We start from the raw sequence: 13345 nt of genomic DNA on the forward strand, positions 1-13345 counted from the left end.
AATGCTCAAAAGACAATATCTAATTCACCATAGAAGAAATGCAAATGAGCAATAAATATTTTACGTGCAAAATTCACTACTAAATGATAAAATACAATTTAAAACAACCTTAAATTACTATCTCTTGCCAATTATATAGTCAAAAGTTTTTAAAATAAAGGCAAATCCCAGGTTTTCAAAGGTAAAAGAAAACAAGTACTCCGAAAAGCTTCTTTCCCAACCCCATCTTTATTGAGGTATAATTAACAAATAAGTATAAACTTCCAATAAAAAATATATACTCGTATGACTTTTTAGTGGATAATTTGATTAAACACATCAAAAACATGAAAAATATGTTTATGCTTTAGCTATGAACTTGTTCTCCTAGGAATTTATCATAAGGAAAAATTCTAACTACATAAAATGCACAAAGATACTTATTGTAGTCTTTCATGACGGCAAAATATTAATATTAGATATAATGGGGGATTGATTTAAATAACCTGGAATCCATAAATATAATAGTCATAGGCGACCACTCAACCATATGTAAAAAAATAATAAATAACCAGACAAGTAAGATGTGCATAACATATTGAGTAGCAAAAAGTTACAAAGAATGCATAGATTCAATTTTTATATAAAAATTTTTCACATATTCTCATAAGCATAGAAAAACATCTGGAAATAAATACTGCAAAATATTAATGGTGGTAATATCTGGATAAAATGTATTTTTTCTTTTTGCTCATCTGTATTTTCTAGTTTTTTCTATAGGAACTATAAATTACTTGTAAAACAAAAAAATAAAAAGAGAAAACTTTCTGGGTACACCTTAGATACTCACTAAACACTTTCTGAATTTAAAATAACTCACAGAGAATGTTAATAAGTTAAAAGTTAAACTTACACCCTTAATAATTTGCTCTTACTAATGTGTTTCAAAATCAGATTTGAAGTCTACAAATAGCTCAATAAGTTGTAAATAATTAAATATTATTTACTGTTATTAAGATGTTGAAACACTTTCTAATTATATAAATTAATTCCAGTGTAGATTTCAAAGTTTTAAGTTTATTTGTTGTTTTAAAAATACTAAAGTTCTAGTCTCCAGTCTGGTATATAGGAGATTAGAAGTCATCATTCCCCTCTACACAACAAGAAAAAAGCTCAACAAACTAAAATTCAACAATTTTTCTTAGATCCATCAGAGAACTGAGGTCACAGGGCAAACCACTGCCCCCAAAACTTGAGGGACAGAGAGGCAGATATAGAGAATCACAATTTACTGGAACAGAAGCCCAAGGGCAGAAACCTTCAAATACGAACTAGTACCACAACATGAAAACCTAAACCGTAATTGACAAATTGCTGCAGGTTCAATATGGACAAGTTTGAGAGTTAAAAACTCCCAGGGGTTCACTGTTGGTGTGAGGAAGGGAGCCAGAATTTTGTGAGTTTTACCTCCAAGATCCCTACCAGGTTCTCACAGTGAATACTGGAGAAAAATCCCTCCAGCTTCTGGCAAGAAGAGGGGAAAAGTAGCCATTTCGAAACATACCTAGAGCATTCTGTTCTTAACAAGTCCCACCTTTGAGAGAGAAACTGTTTTACCAGCCTAACAACTAATGGGGGGGGGGGGGGGAATACTCCAGCTCCCTCTAGACTTCGAGGTAGGGAAAGGGAAATACCAACTCTAGCCTTCTTGGCTCACCTCGGGGAGAAAAACAAAACAAAACTGAAAAGCACTTGTGAAAGTCACAGCCCAAGGGCACAGGCTCTCTGAAAGACTGAGTACTAATCATGGAAGTACAATTAATACTTCCTCTCTCCTACACCTTACCATCATATCAATAGGAATCCACTGTAACAACAAATGGAAAGAACTGCACATCTCAGACTTTAAATAGGAGTCTCTAGGAAAACCCAAAGGCAACAGGGGAGACAAAAGCAAGGACACCAGAGAAAATTTTAGCCTCTGGCACCCACAGCTACAGCAAGTAGAAAGTATAGCCTAGCTCCTAGGCAGATAAGCATAAAACCCCACACTAAATGCCTATTTGCCTCAGTTCCTCTTACCCTGTATATCATGTCTGTCCCTCAACAAAAAATCATAAGACATGTTGAAAGACAAAAACACAGTTTGAAGAGACAACAAGCATCAGAACCAGCTTCAGATATGGCAGAAATTTTGGAACTATCAGCCTAGGAATTTAAAAGGACTATTATTAATATGCCAAGGGCTCTGATGATAAAAGTGGATAATATGCAGTAACAAGAGGATAGCGTAAGCAGAAAAATGAAACTGTAAGAATCAAAAGGAAATGCTAGAAATCAAAAACACTGTAACAGAAATACAAAATGCTTTTGATAGTCTTATCGATAAACTAGACACAGCTGAGAAAAAAATGAATAAGCTTGAAGAAATGTCCATAAAAACTTCTAAAACTAAAATACAAAGAGAAAAGAAAATAAAGAAATCAGAAGAGAGAATACAAGAATTGTGGAACAATGACAAAAGGTGTAACACATGTAATGAGAATATCAGAAAGAAAACACAAAGGAACAGAAGAAATAATGACTGAGAATGTCCCAAAATTTATGATAGACACCAAATCAGAGTTCCAGGAAACTCACAGAACACCAAGCAGGATAAATAACAAAACAAAACAAAACAAAATCTGATGTACCTACGCATATCATATTGAAACTGCAGAAAACTGATGGAACTGCAAGAGAAATAGATGAATGCACTATTACTATTAAAGCTAGAGACTTCTACACCCCTCTGTCAGTAATTGACAGATTCCACAGGCCAAAAATCAATAAGGATATAGTTGAACTGAACAATGTTATCAATCAAATAGATCTAATTGGCATTTATAGAATATTTCATCCAACAATAACAGAACACACATTCTTTTCAACTGCACACAGAACATTCATCAAGATAAACCACATTCTGGACATCATAACAAATGTAAAAGAATTAAAATCATACAAAATAAAATCACAGTGGAATTAAACTAAAAACCAATAAGAGAAAGATAGGTGGAAAACACCCAAATACTTAGAGATTAAACCATACCTTTCTAAATAATACATGGGTCAAAGAAGAAATCTTAAGAGAAATTAAAAATTTATTGAAAAGAAAGTTTAATGCTTAAAGACAATTTGGTACCAAAAATAATTATTCTTAATTTGGGAACAGAGGCAGAATATAATTTGGCCAAAACAATTGAGACAACATAAAGAAAGACTGAACAAAGAAATATGAAAAAATCTAGGGAACTACATACATACATACATACATACATACATACATACATACATACCAGCAGCTCATTACAACTAACCTGAGCAGAGAGAATAAGAGACACAAAAATCTTGAAATTTTCTTATAATGTGAAGTTACAAGAAAGTAGTTTGGTGGTTTCAGCAAACTACTACCATTCCTTCAAAAGTATTGAGTTAGCTTTGCTGCTGGTCCCCCAACTTTCATCTTTCATCCTAATTCCTCAAGATGAACCTGAGTATCTGGATTCCTGTCAAATATAATAGTTTCTCCTGCATCACTTTCGCCTCTACTTTTCCAGGTTCTGTAGGTTTCATCTTGAATCTTAATCTCTGCCTATATTTGATCATACTAAAGCAAGCAAATACAACCTTTAGATAAATTATCTTCTGTAACTATGCCCAATGCACTCCTTGCCTGAATCTCCAGACTCAGTTAAGATTCTAAGTATGACACATTCAACAACCTGGCCATCCTATTACCAAATACATACAATGCTCTCCTCAAAATATATACAAGTATTTGCTAAGGATAGTACTTTACCTCACATACTTTTATCAAATAATCTGTGTTTGCCAGCACAGGAGTGACTAAAAAGGAAGGGTTAGAAAAATAGAAGTGCAGCATTGTGAAATATTTGCAGTGATGCAGGCCAGATAATAATTTCTCTTCTGGCTGACGTCACAGAGTTCAGGAGAAAAAAATCAGAATATTACATGTAGCTTACCTCACTCAGACTAATATATATGCAACAGGACTTCTATAGAATTTTTGAAAATTAGTTTCGTTTCTATAAATAGTTTATTTTTTAAAATTCCTTTTATTTCCACAACAGATGAAATTTTGTATATTCACCTGGCTATACAAAAATACTAAATTGATTGCTGGGTTAAACTCTCAGAAAATTAAAAATTATTTCAAATCTTCTATTTACCTACTAGAGTTAAAAATGGCTACCTGCTGGGGAATATTATGTGGACAAAATAAAATTTGTATATTTTCTGAAAATGGAGAACAAAAGAAAATGTGAATTGTGAATAGAGAACTTGTACAAATGAAAAGGACACAAAAATTTTTATACTTAGTATAGTTGTTTTCAAGTATACTATTACAAATATATAGTTTTACTAAACAATAGCTGTTGTATATATAATTACATATATATATAATTATATAACAATTTCAAATTATTTTGAATTAACAATTATATAACAAATTCAAATTATATAACAAATTCAAATCAACCAGTATGGATTGTCGACTTTCAATCAACAAGAAAATTTTCTCTTATCACAGTATTGAAGCAGGCCTGCTTAGCAACATATTGTAGCAATTTTAACTACAAAAGGTACTTAAGAAGTAATAAATTGCTAAAAGAGAAAAAATCAGCCTCTAATAGCTATCAGCTAGAGTTTGCCTGGCCCTAACTAAGCTAGGCCACAGTGTTCTCCTGTGGAACATGAACAATTGCACAGAAAACGACCAAACAAGGCCCCTCTATGACCATGACGAAGCAAGACAAAAACAAAACCACTACAGGATCAAGTTGGGGTATTGATAAATGTAAGGACCTTGAGCAAACCACCCTAATGATCAAACATTCCCCTCATAACTGCTGCTTCTTTAGTGAATAGCTATAGCCCATGCTATTTGTTCCTCTTGCTTCCTAGATCATTATTCTTCGGATATAAAAATGACAGAATTGTCCCCCCACTCAGTTATGCTTCTATGAACTTTCCGAAAATCACCTAATGCAAACCAAAATCCTGTAACAAGCCCTTCCTAACACCCTCTAACTGAGATGTCTCATGGTTCCCTATGATGTGCAAGCTTGCTTGTTGTAATAAACCCAGCTTTGTTTGACTATAGGTATGTAGTCTTTCGTAGATGGGCACAGACACTTTGTTTCCTTTCAAATATTCCGAAACTCAGTCTACACATTATTTTGACCAGTCTCTTTAGCCTGAAAACTAAGTCGATATGATATTGGCATAACAACAGGCAGAAAGATGGAAGAACATTGTTACCCCAGATACAAGTCCTAGTACATATCAAAAGTTAATACATATCAAAAGTTAATACATAACAAAGAAGTATCACAACCAGTGGAAAAGGAATCAATTAATAAATGGTATGATAAAAACTGACTGGCTATTTGAAATAAAAATCATTTTAGAGTCACACTGTGTACCAAAACAAATTTTGTGTGGATAAAAAGTTAAAATATAAGAGATCAAAGCACCAAAAAAAAGAAAAGAAAAAGAAAATAGGAGTATTTAATCAAAACTCTGAATTTTAGAGATATTTCCTTGCTTAAGAGATAAAAAGGAAGGGATCAAAGACAACTATCAAAAAATATAACTGTCACTATAACTGAAATATTTTATAAAGATCATTATTTTGACAAGTAGGAGCAAAAACTCAATTTTGTCTACGGGAAAAAATTCAATTTAAAAGCTTAAAGTAGGGCTTCTATTTGAAACCTTTAATGGGCATAGTTAAAGTTATTGCTATTAAACTAATATGTAAATGATTTATAGAACTATAATGTGGGAAACCAATATAATCATCCTATTATTAAAAGTAAACTATGGAATGTAACTATGATTTTTTGCAAGCACATCTTGAAGTAAAAGCAGAAGAGGGGGGTTAGAGAAATGTACTAAACTTCCAAAAATACAAATTTGATGTAATCACTAGTAATAATCCTACAGAGATATTTGAAAATTATGTAAGATTTTAAATTAATTCTATACTGAGACATACACAGAGTATGACAGCACTGCATTTTTTTTAAGAATATAAAAACTGCCATACTAAATGAGACCAACAACCCAATTTGCTGACAGTATATTAGCACCAAAGGACCTTTTGTGAGAAAATGTTATTGTTCTCTATGGCAACTTAAAAAAAATTATAAACATACTTCCTACAAGTCTATAATCCGTTACTCAAGGCCTGTCTAGGATAAGCAAAGTAGAGAGCCTAGAATACTGAATAATATGGCTTTGGTTTCTGGTTCTCAAAATTTTTTTTATTTTAATTCTTTTTGGTTCTTAGATTTGTTAACATCTCAGTCCTAACAAGGTAACTTAATTCTTCTGGTTTTTATTCATTACTATTCATAAAGATACCCATCCTCTACTGTCCATTTTGGTGACAGGAGCAATGAAGCAGATGATTTATCCAAATAAGTTATCCTGCAGTGTCAACTATACTACCGCTTATGCTATCCGTTTATAAGTACAGAATGAGACAAAGCCACCCATCTTGGGGAATCTTGTATAGTTCTTTGAATGGGTAAAAATTACATAAATGTGGAACTGTGACAATAGTCTTGTGCCAATCTCATTTACAGAACCTCTCAAGTAAAATGATGTCAAACTTAAAGACAGTGGAGACAATGGAAAATCTGAAGAAGACATAATGGTCAGGAATACCTAGGCACTTAATCTCCTTTCATCTTTCCAGAGTCCTGGAAAGCCCAGCTCTCCGCAGCCCACACCTATGTTTCTGATTGGACACATATTTATCTGGCAGTATCTGATATTAGGTCTGGTATGAGAATCATGATTACAAATCCATTTCACTGCAGAAGTTACTCTAGCGATCTACATGTTGGCTCTGGCACCTTGATCACTTATAAAAATAGTTCAAAAAGTATTAATGAATACTGAATTGGCTAATTTAAGAGTTTATTCAAAACTTTAAGGATTATGCCATTTGGTTCTGGTGATATATTTATTTTTGTCTATTTTGTTAATTAAGTCTAGAACATCCCGTGTGTTTGTCACTGTCAATCTAATACTTTTGAATTATTCCCCTGAAAAGATTATTTGGAAATAAGAATGTTTGTGATATCTTCCTCAATAAAAACTGAAGTCAATTTAATTGAACCTTTCTACAGTCTCCTTTGCCATATCTTTTTGAAAATTATATACCATGTTCCTAAACCTTTCATTGAATAGTTTCTGTGTTGTTATGTAATATAAAATTTATTTAATAAAAGCTTTTCTAAGACACCATTCAAAACAATATCTAGTTTACTCTTAACATATCACTATATCGGTTTTCTGGCTCTCATTTATTCACTCATTCATTCATTCATTCAACAAATACTTGACTGCCTTCTACAGGGCTGGCACTGTGGTAAGCATTGGTGAGACAGTTGCGAACAAAATGAAGCCCTGCCCACATGAAGTTACATTATAAAAGGAGAAGCAAACAACTACATAATATAGTAACAGGTAGTTGTGCTATCAAGAAAAAGTAATCAGGATAAGGGTAGAAAATAAAGAGGGCTTGCAGCAGTCAAAGAAGATCTCTTTGAGAATTTAACAGTTGAACCAAGAACTGAATGATGCAATGGGAAGTAGTAATATAATTATTTGGGGGGAAAGTGTTCCATGTAAAGGAAACAGCACATGCGAAAGTCTTGTGGCAGGAATCGTGTCTGAGAAGCAGTAAGAAAGCCAATGTAGTTGGTGCAGAGTAAGTAACAAAATAAACAGTTAAAAATGATGTCTCGTCAGGAGATAGCTCATTTAGAGTTTTATAAGACATAGTAATAGGACTCATGGTCTTTCTCTTAAGAGAAATGAAAAGCCACTGGAGAGTTTTCAACAAAACTGTATGATATGATTTAAATTTTAAAAGGATTCTTCTATCTATTACAAGATGAGACTGTGGTTGGGCCTGAGCAAAAGGAGGGAAAATACTTAGAAGGTTATATAGACCAGTAGTCTAGGCAAAACATGTGACAACAAAGAGATGTGGTCAGATTTGGGATATATTTTGAAGGGAGAGTCAACAGAATAGTCTTTATCTACTCAAAATCTTTGTTTCCTGAGGAATTAATCATGTTGCCTTTTCTAATAAGAAAGATAAAGCAGAAAAAGCACTGGATTTGAGAATCAAAGGACAGAGGGTTAAATTTAGCTATATGTCTTACCAACGTGGAAACCTAAGGATACCACTTAAATTCTCTGGCCTCAAGTGTCTTATCAGTAAAATAAAAATATTAACACTTTTCTTGACTTCCTTACAGGACTGTAACAAGCATCAATGGGATATCTTTCAGATGATGCGCTGTAATTTTAATTTAACCAACTTGCTGGATTACCAGAAATTCTCCATTTTCTTTGTAAAACATAGACTGATGCTAATGGTTAATCGAATACTTGAAACTAGTAAACTCTCGAGCTACAATATTCACACTCTCCTGCTCCCAGCCTAATTAGGTGTAGGTTAAGTAACTATAGGAATATATACGAGGGTAATCAGAAAATATGGTGAATGTTGAAATAAAAAAATTTATTACAGTAAAAGACAAATTGCTCTTAATCCCCCTCAAAATACTCCCCCTTGCTTCGAACACACTTATCCCATCCTTCTTGCCACTTTCTCAATCAGTTCTGGAAGTCTTCTTTCGTGAATGTCTTTAGTTGTGCTGCCGTGACTGCCTTGATGTCCTGAATCATTTTGACTTTGGGGAAGAGCCAGAAGTTGCACGGTACCAGATGCAGTGAAAAAGGAGGATGAGGACACACCATAATGTTTTTATTTGACAGAAATTGCCATATACCAGAAGCAATGTGTGACACAGAGCCTTTCTGTTGTGATCACAAAATACGGTGAATGCTGCTGCCAAGTGCCATCCAATAGAAAGGCAGAAATCTTCAATACGGGAGGGGGTGCATCGAACCTTAGTAACAATGTGTGAGAATTTCCAGCTTGTTCGGTATAGTCAGGTGTGAGCTAAGGTTGAGAGAAGGTGTATTTTAAAGTGTGCTGTAAATCACCCTCCATCATGACAATGCTCTGTGTCTCACATCACTTCTAGTATACGGCAATTTCTGTCAAATAAAAACATTAGTGTGTTCTCATCTACCTTATGCACAAGATCTGGCACCGTGGGACTTCTGGCTCCTCCCCAAAATCAAAATGATGCAGGACATTGAGGCAGCCACAACAGCATAACTAATGACACTCACAAAAGAGGACTTCCAGAACTGCTTCAGAAAATGGCAAGAACAATGGGATAAGTGTGTTGGAAGCAAGGGGGAGTATTCTAAGGGGGATTAATGGCAATGTGTCTTTTACTGTAATAATTTTTTTTATTTAAACATTCACTGTGTTGTTTGATCACTATACATATATATATATATTTATGTGTGCGTATATATATAATATACATAATTATAGATATATAATTATTAATGACTTTCTGCTTTAATTTCTTTTCAATTCATCAAATAACCAGGTACATGCTGCTTCATTCATAAAGTATATCAAGTGCCTACACTCATGGTTCTCAACACTGACTACAGACTGCATGTGCATCAGGGTCTCCTGTGAGGAGGCCTTTTTTAAAAACTGCAAATGCCTAGTAGATCCCATTCCTAGAGATTGATTCTGAAAGACAGGGGTGAAGATAGAAATATTTCTTTTAGACAGAGTTGAGAACCACTGACCTGTTAGGTAATGAGCACCCCAACAATGATAAGGAAACAAAATATATTTGCCTCTCAAAGAGTGTATAGTATAATGACGTTGACAGAAATAAATTTTTTAAATAATAACAAGGTGATAAATTCACTCAACAGGTATATGCCAGGTGGTATAGGCAAACAGAGATGAAGGGGGAAAAACTAACTCTGCCTGGGGTTGGTAGATAAGGAAAGTAGTAGTCTGAGCTGGTTTCATGGAGGTGGTGTTTGAACTATGAAGTAAAGAGTAACTGGGAATTCTCCAATTATACCAAAGCTGGAAGAGATATTCTAGTCAGAAGCAACAGACTGAGAAAATATAGTGTTTCCAGGGAATACAACATGCTTAGGAAATCAAGAAAATGAGAATGGAAAGGTAAACAGGAGCCCCTTCTGAAGGGAACCACATATAGATCAAGTTAAGCAGTTTAAAATTTATTGTATAAAGCAGTGGTTTCAAATTGTGTTTCACAGAATTCAAGCTTACAAAAGGCAGTTCATATATTTCACAAATAGCTGAACAACACGGGCATTTAAATGCATACATACCGAACATAAACCAGATTGCAGTAAACCAAGGCATTAAACTGTTTGGTTTGTGGGTTTTTGTTGTTGTTTTTTTCTGACTTTCAGCCAAAATTTCTTCTACCACTTCAGTGTTTTTTTAATTTTTTATAGATGTGTCACTGGTTACAAAAGTAGCAGTTTTATACTTTTACTTCTTTAAGGCTAGCAAATATCCTACCACCTGCCTATGGATACTACTATACAATAAAAACTAATGATATATATACTTCATAATTTATTACTATAATTTACTTTAAAATGTATGCCAATAAACTACCATACTTCTTTAATAAATGTTATTTACAGGGGTTTCACATAAGACTTGCTTGTAGAGCATCATTGCTCTAGTTAAACCAACATAGAATTTTTAGCAGGGAAATGACAAAATTAACATTATAATTCAGAAATAACCATTATTAAAATAGGGTAAAACAAGAGGTGAGAAGATCAGTTAGGAAGTGATTGCAAGAGACCAAGCAAAAAAATATGACGGAATAAACAAGTACTGGAGATGGCGAAAAGGAAATAAATATCAAAAATACTAAAGAAACAGAATACATAGGATTTACTGACCAATCAGACAATAGAGAGAAGGATGTTTTTCAAGAGCAGATTCTAGATTTATACTTTAACTTTGACCATGTTGAAACGGTAGAAGAACCCAGAACTTGCCAACTGCTTAGTACTCAGAATAGAATATTCTTTGCACTTTCAATCAGTGAGTCCAAATAAAGTCCCCATTTTAGTAACAGTTCTAATTTTGGAATTTCCTTAATCCATTTTTATATATTTTATTATAGTTCAGGTAAACTAAATCATAGCTGTAAACACTTCTTAAAAGTCACTATATTCCTATCCAAATATGCCATAGTACTTTCCCTATTTAGTAAGATTTCAGTACTATTAGTGTTCAGCTTATATAGCTATCTATCCTTACAATTTCTTTGAAAATTATTATCTGATATTATTACCCACTGGTTATTGTCATTCTACCAAGAACAAGGTGATTTAAAAACTTTAACAATATATACATTGTATCACCTTTTCCAATTTATACATTATTTTAACCTAACTGTCTTGTTTAATCTTCCTGATGACCTTCTTAGGTAAGAAAAGGGGTCAAATGTATAACTATGGGTGGTGAGCACACAATGCAATATACAGGTGATATATTCTAGAACTACACCTTTGAAAGTTATAAAATCTTATTAACCAATAAATTTAATTTTTAAAAACAAGAAGAGGAGAAATACTTATTACCATACTACAGATGAGAAAATCAAGGCTCGAGGCAGATAAACATTTTGCCCAAAATTATATGGCTGGCAAGTAGCAGAGCTTTAAATAAAATACAAATTTTCCAATTTCAAGGCCATGCAATATGTTTTTGAAGTAATATTTAACTTCTGCCACTTTCCATGACAATCTCGTCCTAATAAATAAAATGACTATAATCCCATTTTCCTCTCTTACATTCATTCATTTCCCCTTAACTTTTTTTTATTTAAAACCTTCTCTACCATATTTATAACCTCAATAGCCTAATGCCCTTCAGTCTGAGAAGTCTACTTTTCCTATACCAATTTTGCCTCCACTGAAATTCTCCTCCATCACCACCACATTCACGAATTGAGAGGATTTGGAATTTTTTTTCAGAATCTTGAAATGGAAATAGTAATACATCAAAGATTAGAATACCAGGGCATAATTCCCTTGCTTAGCAGTTCAACTTTGGCCTCCAGGACCCATTCACATATTTATCTCATGACCACTATTTAGCCCCTAATCTGAGAAAATATTAGTTAAAATTGAGAACAAAATTATATACAATTTTGTGTACAAAATTGCATTACATGCAAACCTCATAGGGTAGGTTAGAATTGAATCTGCTTATCTAACCTAATTTTAAATAAACTTGCTTTTATATAAACTAACTCACAATATTTTAATACTTGATTTTATGTTTATATTAATAGCACTACTGGAAATGGAAAATAAGGTTAATAATTGAAATGTATTTTATCGTACATAATTTGTTTACTACAAAAATAATTTTAATAATTAAAAAAAAATTGTTGAAGTACCAAAAAATTTAGTACTTAATTCCTGTGATTTCAAAAATTTACTGTTTCTTCTTATGTATTCAAACACATTTTAAAACTATATTCATCTGTATCATATGAATGACTTAGTAGCTTTTTTATACCAGATCAAAAGCACATTGCTAGCTATCCAAAGAAAGTAAAAATTATAAATCACTTTGTTTCAGAAAATATAACAGTATCTCTCATACACTAACGTACTGCTTGTTTTGTTAAGTTCTCATCTCTCCCTATCAGAAACTCTTACTTATTCATTAGAAGTTCAACATTAAAGTATAATTACCTAAACTGTTTCCTCACTAAACCAGAACACAGGCTACTTTTTTTCTTTCAAGTATTACAGGTTCTTACAGGTATTAAACCATGGTATTTGTTTGTTTGTTTGTTTAGAGTTTATGACTCCAGGTGTGTTTTTTATTCAGAAATTAAACAATGAATTTAAAACAATGTCATTAGGTCTTTTAAAATGGAGACATTCATCTAGCTATTATCTACTTAATTCTAGCAACATCTTAATAGCTTTAGATCATTTTATTAAACAGTGAAATAAAATAATAATTAATTTCTCTGAATGAGATCATGGGATTAACCAGAATGATGATTTTCTCTTTCAGTATACTACTTATATATAAATATTATCTTAAAAATTTTGTCCACTATTGGGCCTTAACATTATCTTCCAAATTCTACTTTTTATGTTTGCTTACTTTCCGCTTAAACTACCATTGACATTTAAATTGATGCCTGGAACATCTTTATTCATTCAAACTGACCTACCTACAGAGTTCTCTACACCAGACTCTGATGCTGGCATCTCAACAATTTCCAGTCCCTAGTGGTTTTTTGGGGTTTTGTTTTTTGTTTGTTTTTAACATTTTTTCCTCACAACACTAAAATAAAGAAACAACAGG

At 32.9% G+C, this 13345-nt stretch overlaps 1 protein-coding gene across 14 annotated transcripts in view; it reads right to left on the reverse strand.

The window, feature by feature from the left end:
* The window catches only part of STXBP5L (syntaxin binding protein 5L), a 228643-nt gene that overhangs the window by 213780 nt on the left and 1518 nt on the right, over positions 1-13345 (reverse strand). The gene's annotated exons all lie outside the window — the stretch shown is intronic.

This window comes from Rhinolophus sinicus, chromosome 17 (assembly GCF_057876585.1).
Source record: "Rhinolophus sinicus isolate RSI-liver-muscle chromosome 17, RSI-T2T, whole genome shotgun sequence".
Lineage (NCBI taxonomy): Eukaryota > Metazoa > Chordata > Mammalia > Chiroptera > Rhinolophidae > Rhinolophus > Rhinolophus sinicus.